Genomic DNA, 12,935 nt, shown 5'->3' with positions numbered 1-12,935 from the left:
TCTCGAGTTGTAGAAGTAGGCCGAGTCTGAGCCGAGGATTGGCTCTGAACTCAAACAGCAAGAAGGAAGGTGAGATGAAGGACAACTAACAGGGAACGTTATGGTAGGTACATAACTTCTTTTTGTCAGTCAAAGGCATGACTGCCTTTTTCTTCATATCCGCACAATGCTTTTGAAAAGGCTTGACTGCCTTTTCTTTCTCAGTAAAAACACAATCTCTCTCTCTCACAAAGGCTTACCTGCCTTTCCTTCACTACTAAACATTTCTGCCGTACTAACATCTTTGTTCGCATCATGAATCACACCATTTTTATCAGTTTCATACAATAATTCCATTTCATGATTTGTGACTGGCTCCTTTTTTACTTTTTGCTTTCTGCCTGCTTCTCTGAGCCACCACTGTACTCAAAATGGAAGCAGAGAGTATTATATCAATAGCAATCCCTCTGGACAACCATTGCAGACTAGGGGTAGTTCCCAATGCCCTGGCCAAATTTTCCCTAGTAGTATCAATACCACATTAGGTCTCCCCTGAAAAGAAGCCACTAGCCTAGTGAAACTAACCGAGTCAACACAAGATAAATATTCATAGTTTAACTAGAGCTATTTATGGTAGTAATTACAGTTTTTGTTTTCATTCTTTTTGTTTGTAAAGTAGTCCTTATATATTCTAGTACATTGAAAATATCAAGAGATATAGTAAGTTCAAAATGTGTTGCATATTTCTTATTGTTTACAAACCCTGGCTTTTTTCATATACTACAGTATTTCTGACATTGATGTTTCTTATAGTTTTCCAAAATGCCTTTATTGCTCATTATACTAGCATCTTAGGCAAAGGGGGAGGGCTTCTTCAGTGAGTATACTAGTTTTGGCACAGTGCTGCAGTGCCAAATCTAAGCAGTGTTTAGCATGTAGAACATCGGACTATGTCACAAAATCACACCAAACTCCTCAACCCTTCTCTAGATCTCTAGATACCAAAAATGCAATGTGGGCCTCCTCATACAAAAAAAAAAAAAAAGAAGAAGAAAAAGAAAAAGTAAATTTTACATTGCAGAGAAGCACCCTCCCCCACAGAGCATGCAACCCAGATACAGGCTTTGTATATTATTTACTATCAATTTACATAGACACATATTCATTAACTATTATCCTTGTGCATTTAACATGATCTTACATATAAACAAAACTAAAAAGTTAAATGTTTTAAGTACATGACATTTTCAGCTTTGCTTGGGCATACCCGAAGGTGGCCCAGACCTCTTAAGGGAGAGTGACCTCTCAGTCTGACAAATGTTGGTTTAGCACAAAAGCTGCAGTCCCAGAAGTAACATTGACTGAGGCTGGCTGCTTACCCATATACTTGGTTGTCATGTTATCAGTGTCAGACAACAGCCTGATCATGGTCAAGTGGGGCCCTAGGCAGGGTAATGGATCAGGCATCACCCCCCACAGCACACACCCCCAGCCATTCCAGTGTCCCATTACTTGACAATGTCTCCCCAGTTGCCATAAACACTGTTCAAACCTGTCAGTGTGCATATTATTGTCTTCTTTACTTCTACAATGATTAGAGATGTTTAAAACTTTCATTCCAAATTTTATAGTGCAAACACTAATAGCTATTTGTTAAACAAAACAATACAGCCTCACAACGAAAACATACTTGGAATGATCAGTAAGTTTCTCGGCCCTTGAAAGTCACATTCATTGAAATGGATTGAAACCCACATTCAAAGAAAATACATCTGGCCCATGGTGGATCAAGTTTACCTTTGGTCTGTTTTAAAACCATAAGCCCCTTGCGCACATTTCTTGGACCATGTATACATGCATGTGTTCTTTGATGCACCATCCTGATTGTATTAAATTATATTACTTCTCTACTACAGCACAACTGGTCAGAGTGTGTTTTAAATATGTAGCTTTGAACATTTTTACAGAAAGTAATGAAACAAAACATATGAACCAATAAGGACAAAACTACCCATTACAGAACATTTCAACCACAAAAGGCCACTCAAACTTCTGTCATTAATTCACCAGTATCAGTGAATATACAGAATCTCTGCAGAATTAAAAGTCATCTGAGTAATTCCACATTAAAAAGATCTAAAACTAATGCAATGTTTACTGCTGGCAAACAACTTTAATTCAGTGCCTGATGCCTTGAAGAAAAAACTGCTCATGTTACATTTAAAAAAATGGCATGCTGTTAATATTGCAATAGGGAATGGCTATCAAACCTGCAACAAGCTCATAGTTAACTAGACATTTCATCCAAAGGAGGACACACTCAGGAGTACAGCTCCCCCATCACCCCTTAAAGGAAGCACTGCGCTATCAGCACTCCATGTACATGGCCCCCCTGTTGTAGAAGCAAGTAGCAGTCCACAAAAATCACAAAAACTGATAGGCCAAAAAAGAGCCATAAAGATGATAGAGTGGACTATTGAGGATAAGAAAGAAATTATGTATTGTTACTATTATGCAAAAAGCCCAGAATTTCCAGATACAAGATATGCAAAAAGATTAAGAGAGAAATTAGAGGAAAGAAAAATACTTCCACAAGAAAAACTGTCAGAAGCCTCAAATAAAAATTTGTGTTCATTAATACAACAAATTTGTGAAAAACATTATATATACCAAGAAACTTTGATCTGTTTGGAAAAAGAAGCATCTCAGGAAGTGCAAAAATATAAACAACAAAACCTAGAGATTTTTGAAAAGTATAAAAAAGAAATATGGACATGAGAAAGAAAGAAAGAAAGAGAGATTTGATATGGTTCAATATGGTTTACTATGGAAACCTTGAAACTGCATACATAGACTGACCTCAATGTCGAACTGAAATGTGGAAAACCGCAACAGCGAATAAAGAGCAAACTCGAAACTGAATACATCGACTCCCATAGTTCGATGCATTCGACATAGCAGGAGGTGACCTCAGTCACCCAAGCTATGCACCGTAATGTACCGTGACTCTTTAGAGTCAATGGCACATCAATTTTACTTTTTTGCAGGGGATAAGTCCCCCTGCACCCCCCACACCCCCTGCAAATTATATATACCAACTCCGAGATCGCACAGCAGGAAATGGGTTAATTCCCAGTTCCTCACTTAACCGCGATCTCCACTCATAACCCTGAACTCAAATACTCGAACTATACTTTTTGGGTTTTTTTATATTTGGTGTTGTGTAGTTGATATATTTTGGTTCACAAAACTGCCTACTTGCAAACTGCACTTCGACAGTCCTGTGCTCAACCGACTGCCATTCACAAATGTGATAGTAAACCATGCAATATTTATGCAAAGTCGAAAGCCAAATTAATCACTACAAAAAGGCACCCCCAAAGATATTCGAAAAGACATGCAGGCAAAGGCATCCAGATATGGAAAATTTCATAATAAAAAATAATATCACAAAGAGGGAATGTATTAGTAAAGTAGCATTTAAAAAAAATAGAAGCTGAAGTTATGCAATACCTGCGAAGTGAAGGATTTGGTGTTGAAGATCTAATACACGTTGCCTCACAACATGATGGAAGGAGTCCCCAAAGTAAGGAGGAAAAGGAAGATCAGGAGATATCTGAAGAACAAATATGGACATGGGAAAGAAAAAAAGATGTAATATGGTGTAATATTTATACAAAGGAGAAAGCAAAATTAATCAATACAAAAAGAGCAGCACCAAAGATATTTGAAGAGAAATACAGGCAAAGGAATCCAGACATGGAAAACTTTACATTACAAAAAATAAGAAAACAAAGAGAAAAAGTAGAAAAGAAGATTAGTAATGGAGAAGTTAAAGAAATAGAAGCTGATGTTATGGAGTATCTGTGAAGTGAAGGATTCAGTGCAGAAAATCTAACTTAGAAAGCACTAGAGCAATATAGAGCAATAGACATCCAAATTAAGGAGAAACCAGTGGAATGGGAAGCAACTGGTCATTTGCCACAGGAAGAAATTTTGGAGCCTTCCACAAGAAACCAGTATAAGCCTTCACTTGAAGCTGTACAGCAAGGAAAGGAACAGGAAACTGTGGCAACTCTGATGCAGTCAATGCTGAGGAGTGATAGGCCAGTGAGTTCCTATATGACAGAGCAATGGATGACACAGGATGAAATTGAAGAGAATGTGCCACAGGAAGATGTTATAGAACTATCCTTAGAATGCCCGCAGGAAATGGAAAACAAAAAATGTACCCTCAGAAGAAAATGAGCTAAGAGAAGAGTTGTTTGATTTAATAGAGACAGATAAACATATTAAGATCAATGAAATAAATAGCTAGCAGAAGTTCAATAAAACCCGAAAAGTCAGAAGTTTGACCAAAGAAATAAACACAGTAATTAGGACTGTCCATAGAGATCCATGTGATATAACAGAAGTAAACAGGATACATTACTGTGCAGCTAAATTAATAACAGATAAAGTTCCAACACAAGAACACATGGTAGTAATGGAAAGGAAGGGGATAAATTGAATACCATCATGGAAGTATTGAACAGAGAAAACTATAAAGCAATTAAAACAAGAAGCGTCACTGTTAGAAGAGTATAGAAGTAATACTCAGAAAGATAGATGTGATAAAAGCAATGCACAGAATTATAAAATATCAGGATATGTCATGCACTATTGCAAATAATAAACTAAAAATCACAGCACAAGTGGAAAAATTTAGAAGATACACAGATAAATATAAGGAAAAGTACAAAATAAGCAATTTATTGATGATCCCAAAAAGTTCTACCAAGAATTGGGAAACAAAGCAAAAGGAATTGAAAGACCACCCTAAAAAGAAGAAATATATGCATTTTAGAGAAATATCTATGAAGATCCTGTGGAACATAACAAAGATGCTAAACTGATAGAAGTAAAAGAAAGAATAAGAAGTTCAAAGGTACAGGATATGAAATGGGATGAAGTAACGGCCAGAGGATTGAGACAAAGTTAAGAAAAGCCTCCAAATCGAAAACCCCCCAACCCAGATGCAGTACCTAACTTCTGGCTAAAAGTATTAACATCTTTGCATGAAGATTTAGTCATGAGTAAGAACTATTTATATGTGCACGCAGAACAGACACCAACCTGGTTAACAACAGGAAGAACAATGCTCCTACTTAAGAATGAACCTGTAAGTTCTCCTAAAAATTATAGACCAATAACTTGCCTTCTGCTGATGTATAAACTATACACCGGAATTGATGCCGGCAGAGTTTATAGTCATTTAGAAGAAAATTCAATCATGGCAATAGAACAAAAGGGTAATAAAACAAAGTAATATGGAACAAAGGATAATCTGTTGCTAAATGAAAACATAATGGAGAACTGTAAAAACAGGAAGTATGGCATGGATTGACTACAAAAAAGCATTTGACAGTATCCCACATTCACGAATAAAAGAGTGCTTAAAAATGTATAAAATACACCCTACACTGACTGATTACAGTGACCATGAAACAGTGGCAGACCACTTTGCAAATAAGCCATGATAAAGGGCATATTATTATTCCAGGGATAAAAATTCAAAGGGGGATATTTCAGGGTGACTCCCTGTCCCTGCTGTTACTTTACCTTGCCCTTAACCCATTAAGCTGTCTACTTAGATTACGCCATGGCTATAATTTGTCTCCTAGAAAGCAACGTGTAAAGACTTCTCCTTCTCTTTGCCATTGATGTAAAATTGTATATAGCTCATCAGATAAGGAACTGAAAGCACAAGTGGTCAAAACTTTTTCAGATGATAGAATGCCATTTGGTCTTGATAAATGTGCAAAAGCAACCTTTAAAGCAGGAAAACTGCAGCACCACGAAACCATCAGTTTGGAACAAGAATGTGATATAAAAGAACTTGAGCAAGAGGGAGTGCATAAATATATGGGAACTGATGAAGGATCAGCAATAAAACAGGAACAAGTGCAAAAAAACATTAGTAAGGAATATTTTAGAAGACTTAAATTAATCCTGACCACAGTGCTGACATCTAGGAACAAAATTCAAGCTATAAACCAATTTGCTCTTCCTGTCCTAACTTACAGTTTTGGAGTGATTGATTGGCCCCAAAACATGTTGGATAGATTAGACAGGAAAACAAGAAGGATGCTTCATGCTCACCAAATGATTTATAAAAATCACTGCATACCAATTTATGTATTCCCCATTCCGAAGGAGGTAATTGCCTAACTAATCTCGCTGGAGGTCCTCATCCCGCCCCCACCTGAAATAAAAAAGACCACAGTGAAAAACTTCTCAAAAGCCGACTTCACACTTCTAAAAACTAGTGTGGTCTCCTTTAAGGCCCCTGAGCCAGTGGTAAACATTACTCAAACCACTGAATCACTTACAAATGCCTTCTACCAGCACCTACAGGACTAAATGGATCAGGCAATCCCAAACAAAACTAAGACTCTTTGTACCAAAGGCAAGCGTCCAGTCTGGTGGACCCCAGCCATAAACAAGCTCTACAACAAAAGGAGGAAGCTACTACAAGATAGAGCAAAATCCTTGAAAGGTAAGACACCTTTGATCATTATAAGTAAAAAACTAAGAGCTCTCATAAAATCATCCAAGGCAAATTTTGAGAGAAAAATCGCCAAGGACTCAAAAGACAATCATAAGGCCTTCTTTAGCTATGTTAGAAACCTAGGAGGAAACTCCCAGATATGCTCAGAATTAATTCAAAATGATGTGAAGATTACTGAACCTACACACATTGCCAACATACTGGCTGACAGGTTCAGTGCAAACTTCTCCCCTCCCCAAAAGGAGAGATATCTATACCAGAGGATTGTAGCTCCCCAAACATCTCCAACGCCCAGGTGAGAACTGCTCTCTCCAAAGCAAAAACACAGCATCCATGGGACGGATGGTGTCCCGGCTGTGTGCTCCACGAACTCAATGAGGAATTAAACCCGCAGTTAGGACAGCTGTTTAATCTTAGCCTCACCTCAGGATACATACCCAAGGAGTGGCGCCGCGACTGTGGTCCCACTTCACAAGGGCGGTGCCTCCACCGACCCTGGAAATTACCGTCCCATTAGCTTGACAAGCCTTATCTGCAAAGCCATGGAGAGGATCATAATGGAACTCATAAATAAAGACATAGGGAACTTGCAGACTTTGGATCCAACCCAGTTTGGCTTTGTCAAAGGCAGATCATGCCTTTTAAACATGGTTGACTTTTTCGAGACAGTCACCAAGGCCATTGATGAGGGAAAGGCAGTCCATACAGCCTACCTTGACCTGGCAAAGGCCTTCGACACAATACCCCACTCAGGTATCATCGAAAAACTCATCGGCTTGAATGTAAACCCATACATCACAAGATGGGTTGCAAACTGGCTAAGTGACAGAACCCACAGGGTCAGAGTTGCTGGAGCCATGTCAGACTCAAAGCCTGTCACAAGTGGTGTCCCACAGGGCTCAGTCCTGGGTCCACTCTTGTTCGGCATCTACTTTTCTGAAGTAAAAGCAAACGCAGGAGGGTTATGGCTGACAAAGTTTGCAGATGACTGCAAACTGGGCCATAGTCGAAAACACATCTGACACAGATATCCTTCAGAAGGGCCTCACAGAAACGGATAACTGGTGCCAGAGCCATGGCCTAAAGTTAAATGCCAAGAAATGCATAGTCATACCCTTCGGAAAAACAAGGTTACCCCTAGCTACCATATAGGTGGCAATCCACTGAGCACAGAAGAAGTCATCAGGGATCTGGGGACCCAGGTTGACAGTAGCCTTCGTTTGACACTCATGTTGCTAAAGTAGTTAGGAAAACCTTCTACATTGCCCACCTGATCATGAAGGGATTCACATCTAGATCAAGGGAGGTCATCGTCCCCCTGTACTCATCACTCATTAGACCTATGATTGAGGACAATGCCCCATTCGGAATGTATCTGACCCGACACCTGCAGCAGCTGGAAAGGCCCCAAAAGTTCCTCACCAAAAGGATAAAGGGTCTCAAAAATATGTCTTATGCTGCCCGACTGAAAGAACTCCAGCTCTATTCAGTCTCATACCGCTTGCTCAGAGGTGACCTGTGCCTGACATATAAGGCCATGTCAAACCCTGATTTGATGAATATGCTTCACCTCAAAAAATCTAGATGCCTCAGAACCACAAGGGCGGGAGACTTAAACCTTGACACGGTTATTAATAGAACGTGCTGGAGGGACAGATTCATCACCCAGAGACTCCCTATGCTGTGGAACAAAATCCCGGTACATGTGAGGCAGAGCAGCTCGCTGGCCTTGTTCAAGAGGAATCTTGACCAATGGATGGGAGATCGCAGATATACCCCAGGGATTACTTCAGTGTCACTGCTTGACAGAGGCACAGCAAAATAATAGGCATAGTTTTATTCAAACTAAAGGGGTGGCGAAAGCCAAATAACTATGGGCTAGGCTTATAAATGCCCTTGGGCAGATAGCCTAGTATGAACCTATGAAACCTATGAAACCTATCTATAGATCTGCAATAATGGGACTGCACACATATCTGCTGACCTCACAAGATCCAAATGCAGTGAAAGTTTTGAAACATGAGAAAAAAATTTAAGATGACTTTGCTAAGTCTAGCAGAAGCATATTGGTGTCAAGCAGGAATGGAAACCAAACCAGAAATAGATAAAAATCAGACAGCAACTGAATGTGCCAAAAAACAAAAGAAAGAATATAGGGTGAAGGACCAGATAAGAAGGCAAAAAATGTGGAAAATGCATGTAGTTGCAAGTATAGAAAACTTCTTGAGGAACCTCATGTTGACCAGGATCGACTGCAAGAATGGTTAAGGAGAGGCACATTCAAACTAAAAGATGAAAGGTTAATATTGGCGGCCCAAGATAGTGGGCTACGTACACGTTGGTTTAAAACGTCCATTGAACATGTGAGAGAAACAAACAAATGTAAGTTTTGTAAAACAGAACTGGAAACAGTCACTACAAAATTGGAAACTATCGCACACCTTGTTGCTGGTTGTGACATACTAATGGCAGAAGGATTATATAGTGAAAGGTATAATAATGAGACATGACTGTTGCACTGGGGACTGTGCAAACATTATATTAAAGAAAATTAAGTCTGCATCACATGGGATCACCCATTACCAACAGTTCAAAAGTTAGATGTGAGAAAACCAGATATAGTGGTCCATGAAAAGAAGACAAAAGTAGCATTGATCATTGAAATCATTACACCCATTGACTGCAATGTCTCACGTACAGAGAGACACAAAGTCATAAAATATCAGGATTTGCAGGCAGAAACGAGAGCAATGTGGAAGAAAGACACCCAGACAATTCCTGTAGTAGTAGGAGCAATGTTTTTTATAAAAAAGAATCTACAATAGTATTTAGATATGTTACCAATACATGTAACTAACTCTGTACAAATTGCAGATGGAGTCATTAATGGGCACAGTGCGGGTGCTGTGAAGACCATTTCTGGATGACATCAAAGATTGAAACAATACTAATTTCATGAGCTTTAATCATACTTTGACTTAGGAATGGGGTCCATTCCCATCATGGTATTAGAAACTGAAAAGACTTGGAGAAATTAGAAATGTGGGAGGAGAACCCACAGCTTTCTCCACCAAAGGGAAGTATGCTACCTATTCTGCTACTAACACTGCTTATAAAATTTATAGCACAAACAATGATGATGGCCTTTTGCTAAATAAAACAGTTACACATTGAAAACAGACCTAGCATGACTAACAGCAAACTTCTCTTCCCTTGAAACTCAACACTCCTTGAAAATGCACAGAAAGTCAGCATTCCTTGTAAATGCTCAGAAATTCAAAATTCCTTAAAAATGCACAGCAGCTCAACAGTCTTTGAAAATGCACAGCAGCTCAACAGTCTTTGAAAATGCAGAGAAGCTCAACAGTCTTTGAAAATACACTGAGACTTAACAGTTCTTGCTTATGATAGTTTGGCAGTTGGTGTAGAGGATTCAGACTTTAAAGTCCTGTATTGAAGGTACAGAGTTTGAGTCTGAATCATTTAACCAACCCACCATCCCTAACTGGAGCATTACACACACACACACACACACACACACACACACACACACACACACACACACACACACACACACACACACACACACCTCTTCACTAACCTACTATTTCATGAATAACTTGTCCTCTGTGTTCATTCAGAATGGCAACAACATTACTAAAAAATCACATGCTCTGTTTTCAGTTTAAATATGCATGCATCCTTAAGGAAGAAATGTAAGTTTTTGTGATAGCCCACTGGCCAATGTGTCACCCTCCCAAGCTAGTGGAACCCAAAGCCAGTGAGCCCTAGGCGACGGCCTAGGTCACCTAGTGCAGGATCCGGCTCCGTGTAAGATTACACCATAATTATATACCTTTCAGAAAATTTGTGAAAGAGCTGCTAGAAGACCTGAAGGTCAGACGCGTGACATTCAAATCTATGAACTTAACTGAACATATGATAAGAGTTTGTATTTGTCTTTTCTATCACATGTATCATCCCCAAAATGTTCATGCATTGCAAAATGTGGCAACAACACCCTTCATGCAGCAAATTTTATTTTTTCAGACTTGTATCCCAAGTCTCATCAGTATCACTGAACATAATCATAACATAGAAAATATCTTTGTTCCAGTACAATGGATGGACGCTGATAAGCCACAGTCTCTATAACTGTTTTTCTAATATTAGCATTGTGGCATTTTTCCCCTTCTACTTCAACTTCAGCAGTTTTGTTGGATCTTTTGCCCTCATTAAAAATCGCATTCTCAAGTTGCTTTCATGTTCTTTTTCCACAGTCGCCGAGTCCTTGTCAAACTAAATCTGAATTGATGCTACCTGCTTCAGAAATATTGTACACTTTTGCATTTGTAGTTTAACTATTTGCAGAACACTGACATTTGCAGTACTTTTTTCAACACCTTAGAGAAGAATACTGTTGCTTGATGTTTAGCACATTTGTCTGTTTGCTTTCTTGTATACACTAAATCCAGCTGCACACAATGCTGGCTCATTACATTGGTTATGATGAGTTATGCCTTCACTGCCTCTGAATGGTAACAGCAAAATGCACATCCTTTAGGAAGGCAGCAAGTTAGAAGCAAGAGTACATCATGGTTGACAGCTTCTGGTTTCAGTTCTCCTACTATTACTGAAAACTAATTATTTAATTCAAGCTTTCTCTATAATAATACTGCAGTACATGGCTGGAAGATCTCATCAACACTGCTGCAGCCCATGAAAGGGAGGATCAACAGATCGTTAAAAGACTAGGTCACCTGCTGTTCCACTTTTCATACTTCATCCTCAGACACCTGCATGCTGTTGCTAGTAGTAATGCGTATGGAGAAATGTATACTACTCTTTTTTTTCAGTGCCCTTTTCATAAAAGAACAACGAAATTGCAGCCTTTGGCTATTCTGTATCTCCTTTTTCCAAAGCATTTTTCATTATGGTGAAAATCAGGAGTAGCTTGCAGTATTGGTTGCTGGGCTGCAGCCCCACCAATGAAAACAAAATTATTAGAAATATTATTTTATTTTAAATAAAATATTTCTGACAGTTTTGTTTTATTTAAAAAAGTTAATAATTTGCCTGTTTTGGGGCCATGGAATGCCATGCAACACTAGTATGCATGTGCAAAGTTCTGATTTCTGTTAAAAAAGAATTGGCATAGTTGGCTGGACAGTTTTTTTTTTAAAGAATGCAGCGTTAGGCCTACTCCAAACAGAAGATAAGGTGATTACACCTTATTACAGATTTTCCTGCCATTTGTGGACTGGCAGAATCAACACATAAGGGGAGACTAGCTGGGCTGCTGTTCGAAGCAGCAAGTAGCTGTTTCCTATTCATTCAAGCTGCCTCAGGTGACTGCTGCCTAGGCATCCTGAACAAATGTAAATAAAGTAGATTAACAGGTACTGATACAGGAAATTTTATTTATTAAATATTTTTATAAGCATTTTTTATTAAATCAGATCTAAAACAGTGGCACAGGTACACATACATTACTATAAAAGAAAACAAATAACAGTAACGCTTTTATCATGCACTACACACGTTTCCTTTTTACTAATTATCCTTCACTTTGACATTACATGAATTATTCAGTTCCTTCCTTCTCTTAAGTCTAACTCCTTCTCTTCCTGAACATTACTCTGCATAGGTTCATAGGTTCATAGGTGTGTACTAGGCTAATGGCCCTGGAGCCTTTACAAGGCTAGCCAAAAAAAAAAATTGCCCAGGCACCGTGCCACCTGAAGTTAGTTCACAGTACCCCTATCCAGTAGGGCAACTGGAGTGATCCCTGGGGTGAACTTTCGGATACCCATCCACTCGTCAAGATTTCTCTTGAAGAGGGCCAGCGAGGTGCTCTTCTTGACATGAATGGGAAGCTTATTCCAGAGTACGGGATGTCTTTGGGAAATGAACCTGTCCCGCCAGCATGTTCTGTTAATTGTGGTAATGAGGTTGTGATCTCTGGATCATGTGGCATGGGGGGGAATTGGAATTTCTTTAGGTGTAGCATTTCAAGTAGGGCTGAGTCTGGACATGGCTTTGTAAGTCAAGCAGAGATCACCTCTAAGTAGATGATAAGAGATTGGGAACAGCTGATGTTTCTTGGGTCTGTCCATGTAGGACATGTGTTTAAGTTCTAGAATATTTTTTGTGAGGTACTTTTGTGGCCTCTCAAGCTGTTGTATCTGTCTGGTCAGGTACATGCAAAACGGGTGTTTTATTCGATGATTGGTCTAATGAGGGATGAGTAAAGAGGGGTGATGACCTCTTTCTTCCTGGATGCAAAACCTTTGGTTATAAGATGTGTCATGTAGAAGGACTTTCTGACCACAATGGCAATGTGGTGGTCAATGGTGAGGTGGCTGTCGACCTGGGTCCCCAGATCTCTTATGGCTTCTTCAGTGTT

The sequence above is a fragment of the Protopterus annectens genome, chromosome 9.part0 (genome assembly GCF_019279795.1).
Source record: "Protopterus annectens isolate FY-2018-M chromosome 9.part0, PAN1.0, whole genome shotgun sequence".
In the NCBI taxonomy this organism is placed as follows: Eukaryota; Metazoa; Chordata; order Ceratodontiformes; family Protopteridae; genus Protopterus; species Protopterus annectens.
Note: the sequence above shows the minus strand (reverse complement) of the source record.